Below are 12,118 nucleotides of genomic sequence, written 5' to 3'. Positions count from 1 at the left end.
AACTTATGTAAATGTTACACCCATTATGATATTTCAAAAATTGATTACTCACACACTATGTAGTAAAATGTATTGGTGTTAATACTCTATGATGTACTAAGTAGTATTATGAAGGAGTTGCAATCTACCAATTTGAGAAGCATGTTTTTTTAAAGTCAAAATTTGAAAAAGAGGTTATTCACATTTTTGAAATTTCTTTATTATTTAAGATTTTCAAACATAGACAGTAAGTATTATCTTGTCATTTGCATCAATAGTAACTTATTACTTGTACTTCCACACTATCTAGCCTTTGCAGCCCTGCTACTGTAAATATTGCACACTTAAAATTTCCGCACTTAAAATCCAGTGACAGCTGATTTGACCATGGACATGCGAATGGCGGCTTATACTTGACAGTTCTTGATGACATTGTCAGAAGTATTACGTGTTTTTAGAAAGTTAATAAGGTCTATATCCTCTGCTGCAATCTGGTGTGCTTCACATGAGTCTCTTTCTCGTGCACTTGACTTACTTTCTATGGTGTACCAGAGTTTCTCCTGCACATGAGAAACCAGTCTAAGTTTTTTTTTTTTTTTTAATCTTTTATGGCCCAAAAATGTGTGAGGCATATTAAACATATGTTTTACTATGGCTTGTGAAGTGTAAAGGTTTTTTAGAGTGTTTTTGGGAGTATTGATGAACATGGTATAAAAACAGACAGCAAACATGAGCTCAAGGCAACGGGCCAGCATTCTATCCACAAATGGGAAAGCGGTAAATGTGACAGGTATGGTAATGAGGAATAACATCATTCTTCTTTCTTAGGCTAAAAAGCCTTTTACACTTCACTGCTGTTTATGAGCATTATACTGGCTTGCTATAAAGTATCTGTATAAAAGCACTTTTTTTTTAACTGCAAAGAAAATGTTTTTATTTTTAGGAGTTTAGGTGATTCTATCTTGAAATACTCAGCAAAAAAAGAATGAAAGAAAAAACTGTTTAAATTATTTCATGCTGCTGGATTGCTTTGATGCTAGCGCTGAAACCAGTCACAAACTCAGTTCCCAAACCCTCAAATCTGGGCAACACCTTTATCTGTCAAAAGTTAGATAGCTGTTGTTTTCATAACGACATGGCTCTAGAAAGGAAAAGCCGTTGACGCAGTGAGGCCAAAGTTACAGCCCAACATCTGAATGCTTTTCCTTTTCTTAATCTGCTTCCTTCACTACACCTTTTTTTAAATGGTAGGATGTGGAGTAGATGTGGAAGGGGTCTAGTCTAAAGCAGCAAGTCCACTCAAATTCGAGCTACAAATCTATCTTTTTAATCTACAGTACTTTTTTTATATATAGTGATGCATCATGAATAATAATTAAGCCAACCATGGCTTAAACCTCAGTCATTGGGTCCAAGTTACTCCTTTTATAATTGTTATTGTTTAGTAACACTGATAAAAAAGAATCAACCCCAAATCTACATTTAAATGTGAAGAATACCTTTAAAATGTCTTTAAGGTTTGAAAACTGTTGATACTGCATGGATAGGTCAAGTGTTTTGCTTTATTTTTGTGCAAGTAAAATCATACCAAATGGTGATCAAAATGTTATGTCATTTGTCTTAATAATATTAGTAGGAAACATATATATCTACTATTGTGTATTAAGTTCAGTGAAATATTAATCACTGTAATAATAAAAGCACTAAACATTTTAACTCTATTTATTTTTTTCTTAGTTTCCAAGCTTTCCTAATAAACAAGTGAATAAAAAAGCGTGATTTAAGCAATAAACTGGGAATGAATGACATTATAGATGATCAGACTGCAACGGACACAGCTGTGTCCTTCTGAAGGGAAAAGCCATCACCAGAGTGGTTGAAGAGATATTTTGGTGCGGCCAGTGAATGACGTCGTTGAAAAAAAATAGCAAAAGGGAGGAAGAGCAATTAGCAGCTGCAATTAACCTTTAAAAGCCTGCCTATCTTGAATGAGCAAGAATGAATAATTGTCCGGTTACTTGAATAAATCTAAGGCACTGCCATCCAGAGAACCTCCCGTGAGATTGCTGAGGTAAATGGCTGCGAGCGCAACTCTCAGGTCTGAGGGAGGTGTAAGTAAGAGACATTGTAAACTTGTGCACTGGCACCAACTTTAAATATATTTTTGTCAACTTTGACATGCTAAAAAAATGTAAATGCATATACATTTTTATGACGCCACATTTTTAATAATAAACATGTAGTCTGTCTTAGACGTAGAATAAAAGGATTCTCTCCTTCAACTGACGAAACAAAATAGGCCCCCATTTTCATAAGATGTGAACACTAAAATGCGTCACAGCAGATTCTTACAACAGAAGCTGAAATCTTGTTTAAAAAAGTGGGCTGCGGTATCAATGACGTCTAAGATTTGTGTGTATGTGTAGGTGTGATAAGGGTCATTGTGTGTTTGGGATCATTACTTTACTGCTGATAAGCTTTTTTTTCCTGCCTTGTTTGTGGAAAGATGTGAACGATGTGGCTTCACTTTTAAAGGAGAAGAAATGTTGCAGCTTTCTATGGTTTTCAACATTTGTATAAAAAAGAACACATTTGGAGACAAAATATTTTGGTAGATCAATAGTTTCCTTTTGTTTAGGACATTTTCTGTGAGAAGGCAGCCAGCTGAAAAAATTGCTTTGGTATTTTTATTTGTCGCAGAAAATTTAAGACACAGTGATGGTGGTTTTGCACATCCTGTTGCTCCTCACCTAAGGATTAAAAAAAAAGAAAAAACATTCCTGTAATTCTGTCCACAATTATCAGACCATTGCAACATTTCATTAACAGTGCTGCTGCACGCCATCTACACAAAAGGAAAGAACAATGATTCTAATTACCCTCACTAATTGTTTCTGCATGCAATTCTTACTCTTTCTTTTTTTTTTCCAGCGGACCAGCAACAGAGAAGATCTATTTTTAGCTAAGGAGAAATGCAAACCATCCATACTGAGGAGCTTCCATTTAACAAGCTACTTTCCCTGGCACCTTTTAGTAGTTTCACATGAATCACATCTTAATATGCTGCTACTCTAAGTTTTATGGTGTGTTGAGTGAAATCTAGGGTGTGTCCTTAGATGTCAACCTGGATTGTATTTTATTTGGGGGGGGGCAATAAAAGTTTACCTTAAGAAACTGTAATTTCTAGCATTTGTGGCATTGGCACCTTAATCATGGCTTCTGCTGCATGTTGATTAAAACATCTTTGTGCCCCGAGCATGGTTTAAGATCCTAAAGTACCTTCATCCCAGATTTGATTAGTTACTGGTTATCTTTGTAAATGAAAAATAAGTATTTGACCATAAGTTGTTCCCTATATTTTTTCCTATAATGTCTTAAATATAACTGTACAAGCTGTGTGTTTGTGTGGGACTTGTGTGGGATAATTTCCTACTTCCTAATCAATCCTAAGCAATCCATTTCAAAGCTGTTTTCAGTTTTCCCAGTGCAACCAGAAAAATGCAGGATAATGCAGGTCTTATCAAAAGCTGCACTGAAATACCTTAATAATCTCAGTAGAATTAAAGCAAGAATTACAGACAGTATCAAAGTGGTTTGATTTCCTGCCAGTTTGTATGAAATCATGGCTGAGAGAAGTGAAAGCCCACAAAAGCAAAAAGCACGATGGGAATCACAGCAGAGGCCAGTGACCACACACAAGAGTGTGTGTGCACATATCGAGTATTCAAAAGTACTTCACAAATAATTCACAACTCTTCTGGACCCTCTGAGTCCTACTTAGGGTTGCAGAGACTGGAGCTTTTACCAGCTGTGAACAAATGAGATGCAGATTTTGAGCCACACAAACACATTCACTGAATGTGTTTCAGTTTTCCTTCAAATTATCAGCCTTTGACCCTTTACACTGGAACAAGTTAAGTGTGTGAGCCTCCTTTATGTGATTACCTTCTGTCAGAACTAAATGTATGTAAAACTGACAATATCATTAGCTGAGGACATTTAGTATTTAAAAAAAAACATTTTTTACATCTATTTCTTCAGTATTTAACAAAATTGCTTTTAACAAAAAAACCTGGGCAGTTATCAGGGTTACAAAAAGCCAATGTGAAGGATCCTTCCAGTGTTATGTCGCACGTCTCTAGAAGAATTCTGGAGAACCTGACAGCCACAGAGACTTAAATAATTTTAAAAGAAGACTCTATACCTACCTTTTTGACTTGTATTTTAACTTACAGTTTTACTTTTTTTGTACTTATACTTTTTTTTAATTTATGATATATCTGTCTATTTTTGACTCTCTTTAAAAAATACATAACTATATTCTTGTAACTTTCCTCCCTTATAATATTATTTTCATATTTTATTTATTTTCTAGATTTTGATGTCTCCACTGTGTCCTTATTCAGAGCCGTTTGCATTTGGTAAGTCTCTGGTTGTGGGATTGTTAGCAGGGCCGGTGCTGGTTCTGGTTCTGGCTATGGCCTGTTCATAGGACTGGTGTCAGCAGCTGCTTTCTTCTGCAGACTGCTCTCTGGGGGTGAGGGGGTCTTTTTCTTAGCAGTCCTGTGCCCAACGTGTGTTGGGATCAGGTTTGTGTGGGCGCTGGACACCTGGCATGTTTTAAAATATTTTAGGATTTTGATCTTTATCAGTTTGTAATTTTTTTTAATTCGCAAAAAGTGCTCTAAAGGTTGGATTGACTGATTGACATTTCTGTGACACAGGCTGTGCAGTGAGGCTATGCAGTCTTTCTAGTCATGATTATTACTTAAACAGTATTATGAAATAATTTGACAGCCTAGATCAGAGGAGTGCAACCCTAAACTGCGGAGCCACGTTTCTCTCTTCTTTTATCCCTCCATTGAGGGAAAAGAAAAATTCTAACCATTTGAATGAATAATGGATTTGTAGTTTTGGTTCATTTGTTTTAGTTAATCAGTTTTGTAATATATGTCTACATTTTTAACATACTGATAATTTATTAAAATGTTTAATCTCCAGTCAAAGGGGTTTATTATAATCTGATCTTCTGCTAAAATATCGTGTGTTGTTGCTGTTTAGAGACAAAGTTCATCTTAAAATAGAATAAATGACTGCATTTAAATTAAAAAAACAAAAACACAATTCTACACCTGTGTTGTCATATTATTTCACATTAATATTCTATGCATAACATTAATAATTTTATTAAATTGATGATAAAAAAGAAGAAAAAAGGTTGAAAGACCAAAGTCATAGAAAATCTCATGGTATACTTGGTCTTCTTGCAGCAGGAAGATCTATTTTGACACAGCATGTACAGTATTTTATTTGAAAGGAATTTGTTGTGTGCTGCTGTCAAAAGTAAAAAAGGCACACTTATAATTCAGTTGCAAATATTTAAAATCTAAAGTCTTATGAATACATGGCTTTATACCCCCAAAAACGTATGTAAATATGTTCTCACAGGGTTTTGGTCTGTAAGAAACTGGTCTAAATGGCTCTTTTAGCATTAAAGGTTGTAGCCCCCATGACCTACATAGTCCTGAGTAGTTAAATAAGTGAGTCTTAACTACACTTAATCAAAATTCTTGGCAACATTACAAAACATAGACATTCAGGAAAGCACTTTAAATCTCGACTTTTGCATTGTACAATAAACAACAACATATAAGTATATTCATAATAACTTAAGTTCCATGCTTTCTATAGCTGTCTTGTTAGGAGTTCATACTCATTAATCCTTGAAGGTTTGGGCTTCATTTAGTTTGGTCTTTTATGTAAAAGTTCAAGTTAAAATGCACTTTAAAAATATAATTATATATTTATGGCATCCATTTGTATAATGCATTTGTTGCCAAGGTTGACATATTTTAGCACCAATTCCTAATTAGGTTGTGGTCATGAGCGCCTCCATTTATGGCAGCAAAAAAGAAAACAAACAACAAAAAAAAGTCTTTTTGGATTATTTTCAAAAACAGTCATGAAACAGTTGTTTCAGGGAAAATGCTTTTAGCTCTGTAGTGATGAAATACAATTAGTTTATTGTGAAAAATACATCAGATGGTGCTACAAAAAAGAAATCCACTCTCGGTCAATCACACTATCAAATTTATTACTCCAAACAGCTGTGCCAGTCACAGATCAGTGCAGGCAACAGCTCTACACATTACAAACAAGCTTTTCCAGGAACCTGTAATATTGTCTGAATTATGTAGAGCAGTCTGACTTGAACACACAACAGAGCCAGAGGATGTGTGCTTTTTTATTTTCCGTTTTTTCAAAGACAAATAAATGAATGACAGACACGTGAATGTAATCATGGGCACAAATAAATAAAAGTACATTTTTTACTGTTTATTCAGGACCTCCAGTTCTTTGCTTCCAAGGTGCTCACTCCAATCATCTTTTGTTCTATTGTAAACTTGATCCCAGAGGTCTTTTAATTATGATTATGTTGTTTTTTAGCTACAATCCAAACACCTGAACATGAATCTTACGGGTTTGCGGGACTTTTCCCATCCAAGCCAATGCAATGTCTTTTGTGGATTTAGATAAAGCATTTGATCTTTGATCACTTGTGGTGTTCTGTGGAAGATGTTCTGAGAATATGGGATCAAGAGCTTCCTAGTAAGGGACATCCATTCTCTGTACAAGCAGAGCAGGAGTTTGGTTTGCATTTCCGGCAGTAAGCTGAACCTGTTCCTAATGAATCTTGGTAAGGATGGTTCTTCATCACTGGTTCTGTACATAATTGGAGTCACCTTAATCTGACACAAGGGCTGATTAGAATTTCTATTAAGATTTAAAAAATTTTTTTTTATTCTTTTCCATTTTTGGAAGAAAAAAACTGGAAGCAATTTTAGTCTATTTTTTGGATTTTTAACAAAGAAACAGAAGTTTCAGTTAGACGAAAGAGCACCTTCTAATGCTTGTTTCACTTTGGTGATAATTGTGTTTTCTTAGATGCAAATGAGAGAGAAAAGAAAAAAAACTGTGGGAATCTGGCTTGCACATCAGGATACAGTTGCATCAATAATATTTAGATTTCTTTCATAAAACAGCTTAAGTATAATAAATCTGGCCGCTGGTGCCTCCAATGTCAAACTGATAGACATGTTTTAAAGTGACTTTAAAGTGTAAGATCACCCTCAAAAAATAACTAACTTCACAAGGTGCATGCTGTTTTTAAATATTTTCAATGACATTTTTTAAAGAGCAACCAGTGATTGATGATGAAACTGTTCATTTCAGCAATGGAGGAAGAGCATGGAAGAGGTGCAAGGGGTCAGCGATAGCAAGAGTACATCGGACGTCCTTGGCTGAGCTTTCTCACAACTTACACCAACGGAAATGTAGAAGGGTGGAGGAGCACTCACAAAAAGTGAAGTAACACTGAAGTAGGAAAAAGAATGAGAGAGAGCAACACGTCAAGGGAAGGAGAAACCGAGGGGAAGGGTGGAAGCAGGGAGAGGAAGGGAAGGCGAACAGGAACGATTAGGGATTCAAGTGACCAGTAACAACACATGACTCAAGCAGTTATCTGTGAACTGCCCAGTTCAAGACATCAACAGAATGAGGACAGTTTTCTGACATAATGATCACAAAAGAAGTTCGTCTGCATATCTGGCTAACCATTCTCATTTTCCAGGCCTTCATTTACTTTTCTTTGACACATTTTGATTGCATCCTTTTTTAAAGTCCCACTTCAGTCATCTCTTGATCTATTGTGAAAGCGTTCCCAGTGGTCTTTTGATTATGATTATGCAATTTTTAGGCAAAATTTTAAAAAATCTGTGTTGTTTTCTAGGACTTAGTTAAGTCGTTTCTCAGAAATTCGCCTCTAAGTTGTGGGCGGGACTAATGGCACGGAGTAAGCCTGTCCAGACTTCCCATCTTCCATCTGTTTACACGCTCTACTGTGAGCTTACAGCCTCTCACATCCCAGCCTAACATTACCGGTGCAACAAAAGTGGTGAGCAATATCAGAGCTATCCAACAGTTTTGAGCCAGATGGCAGCTCGGCCAAGGAAATAAACAGATGTACATGGGTCTATAGATAAATGCATTGGAAGGAAGCTGATCAGGAAGCTGGTGGCCCGCCAACTGTAGCATATACGTCACTGCTACAGGCTTTTTCAGTTTTTTTGTCTTCTCCTCATTAACAATGATTTGAATGAAGAAATACTCAGAAATGCATTTTGAAGCTTAATTTTCTTTATTCGTGTCCTCATTCATGCAAAAGAATTCCACAGGAACACACATTTCAATGAAGTGGGTCTTTAACAAGAAATGGGAAGTTTTAGACTGTGGCCTACTATGACATTTTTTTAACTTCTTTATGGCAAATCCAGCGATTTTTTTCTCACAAACCCTTTAGTAAAATTTTGCTAATGTCTTAAACAAGTATTTCACAGTTTGTTGTTTTCATTAAGATTAATACCATGTTTTAAAATTATTTCGTGTGAGTTGCACTTTGACCATAAATAAATTATGTAACCTCCAAATTAGCATATGATTCATTAGGGTCTGTCTACAGACGGTTCTGACAAAAACACCCCTTTTGTTGGAGCAGTGTTCCCACACCCAGAGTATCCCATCAGCAATAAGTGACATAAGTCAGTGTTTCTCAGGCCAGAGGGGTAACTATGTTCTCTTCACATTAAGAACGTTTTTTAAAGACTAGAATCTAATCAACTTCACACTCTGTATTCAATTTTAAATATAATAAAAATAAAGGTTGGGAAAAAGACTAATCACTCGTATTAGCTGACTCATCCCAGTGTGATGGACATCTGTTCTTTATTTTTGGATTCTATCTTGTACATGTCTTTAGAATCAATGTATATACCACAATTATTTAGTACAAACCGCTCTAGAGTTCTCATTTGGACTTTTTGTGAGGGAAAGTGAAGTTGCCTTCACTAAGGTTTGTTTGCATCCCCCAAAAGAAGCCTTTTTAAGGGTGAAAAGAAAGAAATGGAGAAAGAAGGAAAAGGGGCCTTTGAATCAGTGATCGATGAGGTGGCATTATTTGACTTCAAAGACTAGAGAGTGACCCAGTCGTAGCTTTGGCCCTCTCTTTACCCTTTGAGGAGGTAAAGCGAGGCCTGTGACGTGCCTAAACTCTCACTGGAAGCCTACCCCTGCTGTTGCAAACAAAAACATAACAACAATGCCACTTTCTCTCAGTCTAGAACAACACGTCAAAGGCTATTTTTCTCCACTCCCCACATTTTCCGCCTTTTTCTGTTCTTTTTTTGGCATTTGTTTTATTGGTTGGCTTGAATCGTACCCAGAGCGCTGAAGTCTTCAAGAAAAAGAAGCCAGGATTCTTTCCCTCACTTTCTTTTGTGAGGGAGTGCGTGCAGGGAATCTCTATGACTGCTCATATCAGAGGTCACACAAACCCAGCTTTACAACCTTGAAGTTTTGGCATTTTCCTTTGTGGTGACTCTGAGGCATGTGAAACACTGTGGCTTAATCATGTAGCGGCTAATTTCATCAGAAAAGTTCTTCCACTTTTTATCTGCAAATGATTTGTAAATCTGCAACGGTGCGTGAAACCCAATAAAAACTTCATTAACTTAAAGGCTGTGTTATTTAAATTTAGAAATATTTCTTAAAATGTTTCTGACTTCCGGAAGCACTTTAATTAGACTAACAACTAAAGTTAGTGGCGGCTGTGGAATGTGTAGAAACCCGTAACAATAAAAAGCTTAAACGTACCTCTGACGTACAAAATCTTCTCCAAAATAAATACCCTTTAAAATAGTTTTATTGCTTTGGAAATTTAAAGACCTTTAAAAATAGGTTATGTTGAACCGAACATAAAATGCTTCAATTTTACATTTTTGAGAAGGTGCAAAGTATGTTAAACAAGAAACAACTTTGATTATTTTTGTATAGTGTAAACTGAGGTACAGTTTTAAAGTATGAACAGGTTATTTACAGATGTTAAGTAAACAACTATCACGTATTTAGCATTGGTCTGTTGTTAAAGATAAAAATTCGTAAAGACAGTTTTCCAAAATTTGCCATTCCAGAGCCTCTGTTGAAACTATTCCCTGGGCCGCAGTTTGGGGACCCCTGGTTTAGAGCACTTCTAAAATTATCCCGGATTTCTTTTTAATGTATTTTATTGCATTATTGCTTGCGGAAAAGATGAATATAATATCTAACATTTAGAAAATGCTCTAAACATTCAGAACATGGAAAATTTGACATTCTGGATAGAAGCATTAATGCTGCAACACTATGCACATATAAACAAGACATTATCTGTGCTAGCAGTAGGATTTGAACCCACATGAGCATACGCTCAACGGATCTTGAGTCCAATGCCTTAACCACTCAGCCATCCTGGTTGTGAAAGCTTTGAATTTTAGACTTTTGTGCAACCAATATTGCAATACAATAAAATAAAAAAACAACTGGATAATTTTTAAAACGTTTGGACCAACAAAAATGACACACAAAACACTTTCTTTGGGATTTCTGTATTGATTTTTGTATTGTATTTCTGTATGACGTGAAATATTTAGAGCATGTTAGTAATATTGTATCATTAGTCAGGCATGATGGTGGTAGTGTGATGGTTCAGGTCATTGCTAAATGTTTAAGAAATGAACAACTTGACATTCTTGATGGAAGCATTAAGACTGCAACAAAACAAGGAAAATGTGGGACGACAACAATTAGTTGCTGAGAACTGCCCAAATATTGGATAAAAAAAACATTTAATGTCTTACATGACAATGTCTGAGCCTAAATATAGGACACAATCATGAATTGTCAAATAGTTATCTCTACCAGGAGTAGGATTTGAACCCACATGAGCATTCACTCATTGGATCTTGAGTCCAACACCTTAACCACTCGGCCATCCTGGTTTGAAAAGCTTGGAATGTTCAACTTTTGTGCAACCAATATTGCAATAAAATGAAATGAAATAACACCTGGATAATTTTTAAAATGTTTGGACCAACAAAAATAACACACAAAAAACTGTTTTTTTCAAATTTCTGTATTGGTATCTATATGGGGTGAAATATTTAGAGCATATTAGCAATATTGTTTCATTAGTCAGGCATGATGGTGGTGGTGTGATGATTTGGGCATTGCTAAATGTTTAAGAAATTTGACATTCTGTAGGTGAAGCTTTTTTCAAGGGTTCCTCACAAAAGGGTCCATACTCAGGGGCGACTCACCTCAGGAAGAATCCTTTACAAGCACGTCAGTCAACGGTTCATCAGAGGGGAAACAAGAAATTCAGGACCTATCGCAAGAGGAAAGCTATAGTGAGGATTCACAGGAAGATGAGAGGTCCACAGGCACTTTAGATGATGTCTCGGATTTAAAAACTGAATCAGACGACATACAAGACACAGAGAAATATGATAGCTCTTTGCAGGAAGAACAAGAGGAAAGCTGGGAAACTTACAGTGAAGACTCACAGGAACCATCGGGTGATCATGATAGCTGGGATGAGTTCAAGTGACAACTCAAATCAAATCAGCCCAGCTAAACAAAAAGCAGGCATCAAAACTGATGTTTTACCAAGGAGCTCCCACAAGGGTGTCAAGGAGAACTCTGGGAAGCAAAACAAAGGTTCTCCTCAAGAGTTATCACCTAAAGACGACAAAAGGAAAACTGTCTTAGCCAACATTTCACATCAAAAGGGACCATCCACACCACATAAAGACACCAAAATGACTATGGAGAAGGGTGTCAAGGGAAACAACTCAGTGAGGCAAAACAATGATTTATCTCAAAAGGGTGAAAATGTTACAAGTTTATTAGATGCTATGAACGAGCTTCTTTTAGATTTGGATGGACCTCCCACACGACATGAAGACACCAAAAAGACTGCAGATACTGCAAAGCTGACCACGAAATGTAATGGTGCAAAGGAAGACTCTGGCTTCAAGGACTGCAGCCCATATGTAGCCTCTAAGGAAAACTCAAATCAACTCAAACCAGCAAACAACACATCCGATGACTTAAATAGATGTGATAACGAGAGCTTCCTTAAGGATACCAACGAGAAGACCTCTATGAGTCATAACAAAGGTTTAGCTCAAGACCTTGAGTACCTCAAGTTGATAAAAGGCAAAACTTTTGAGATATGATTTCAACTCAGAAGGTACTGTCCACATCG

At 36.2% G+C, this 12,118-nt stretch overlaps 1 non-coding gene across 1 annotated transcript; it reads right to left on the bottom strand.

The window, feature by feature from the left end:
- Positions 1-10,767: 10,767 nt before the first annotated feature.
- Positions 10,768-10,850, bottom strand: trnal-caa (transfer RNA leucine (anticodon CAA)). Its single transcript has one exon. It is a non-coding gene; the product is annotated as a tRNA-Leu (tRNA).
- Positions 10,851-12,118: the final 1,268 nt, after the last annotated feature.

This window comes from Oryzias latipes, chromosome 4 (assembly GCF_053564925.1).
Source record: "Oryzias latipes strain Hd-rR chromosome 4, Olatipes_Hd-rR_3.1".
In the NCBI taxonomy this organism is placed as follows: Eukaryota; Metazoa; Chordata; class Actinopteri; order Beloniformes; family Adrianichthyidae; genus Oryzias; species Oryzias latipes.
The sequence above is the reverse complement of the archived record's forward strand: the minus strand, read 5'-3'. Positions and strand labels throughout refer to the sequence as shown.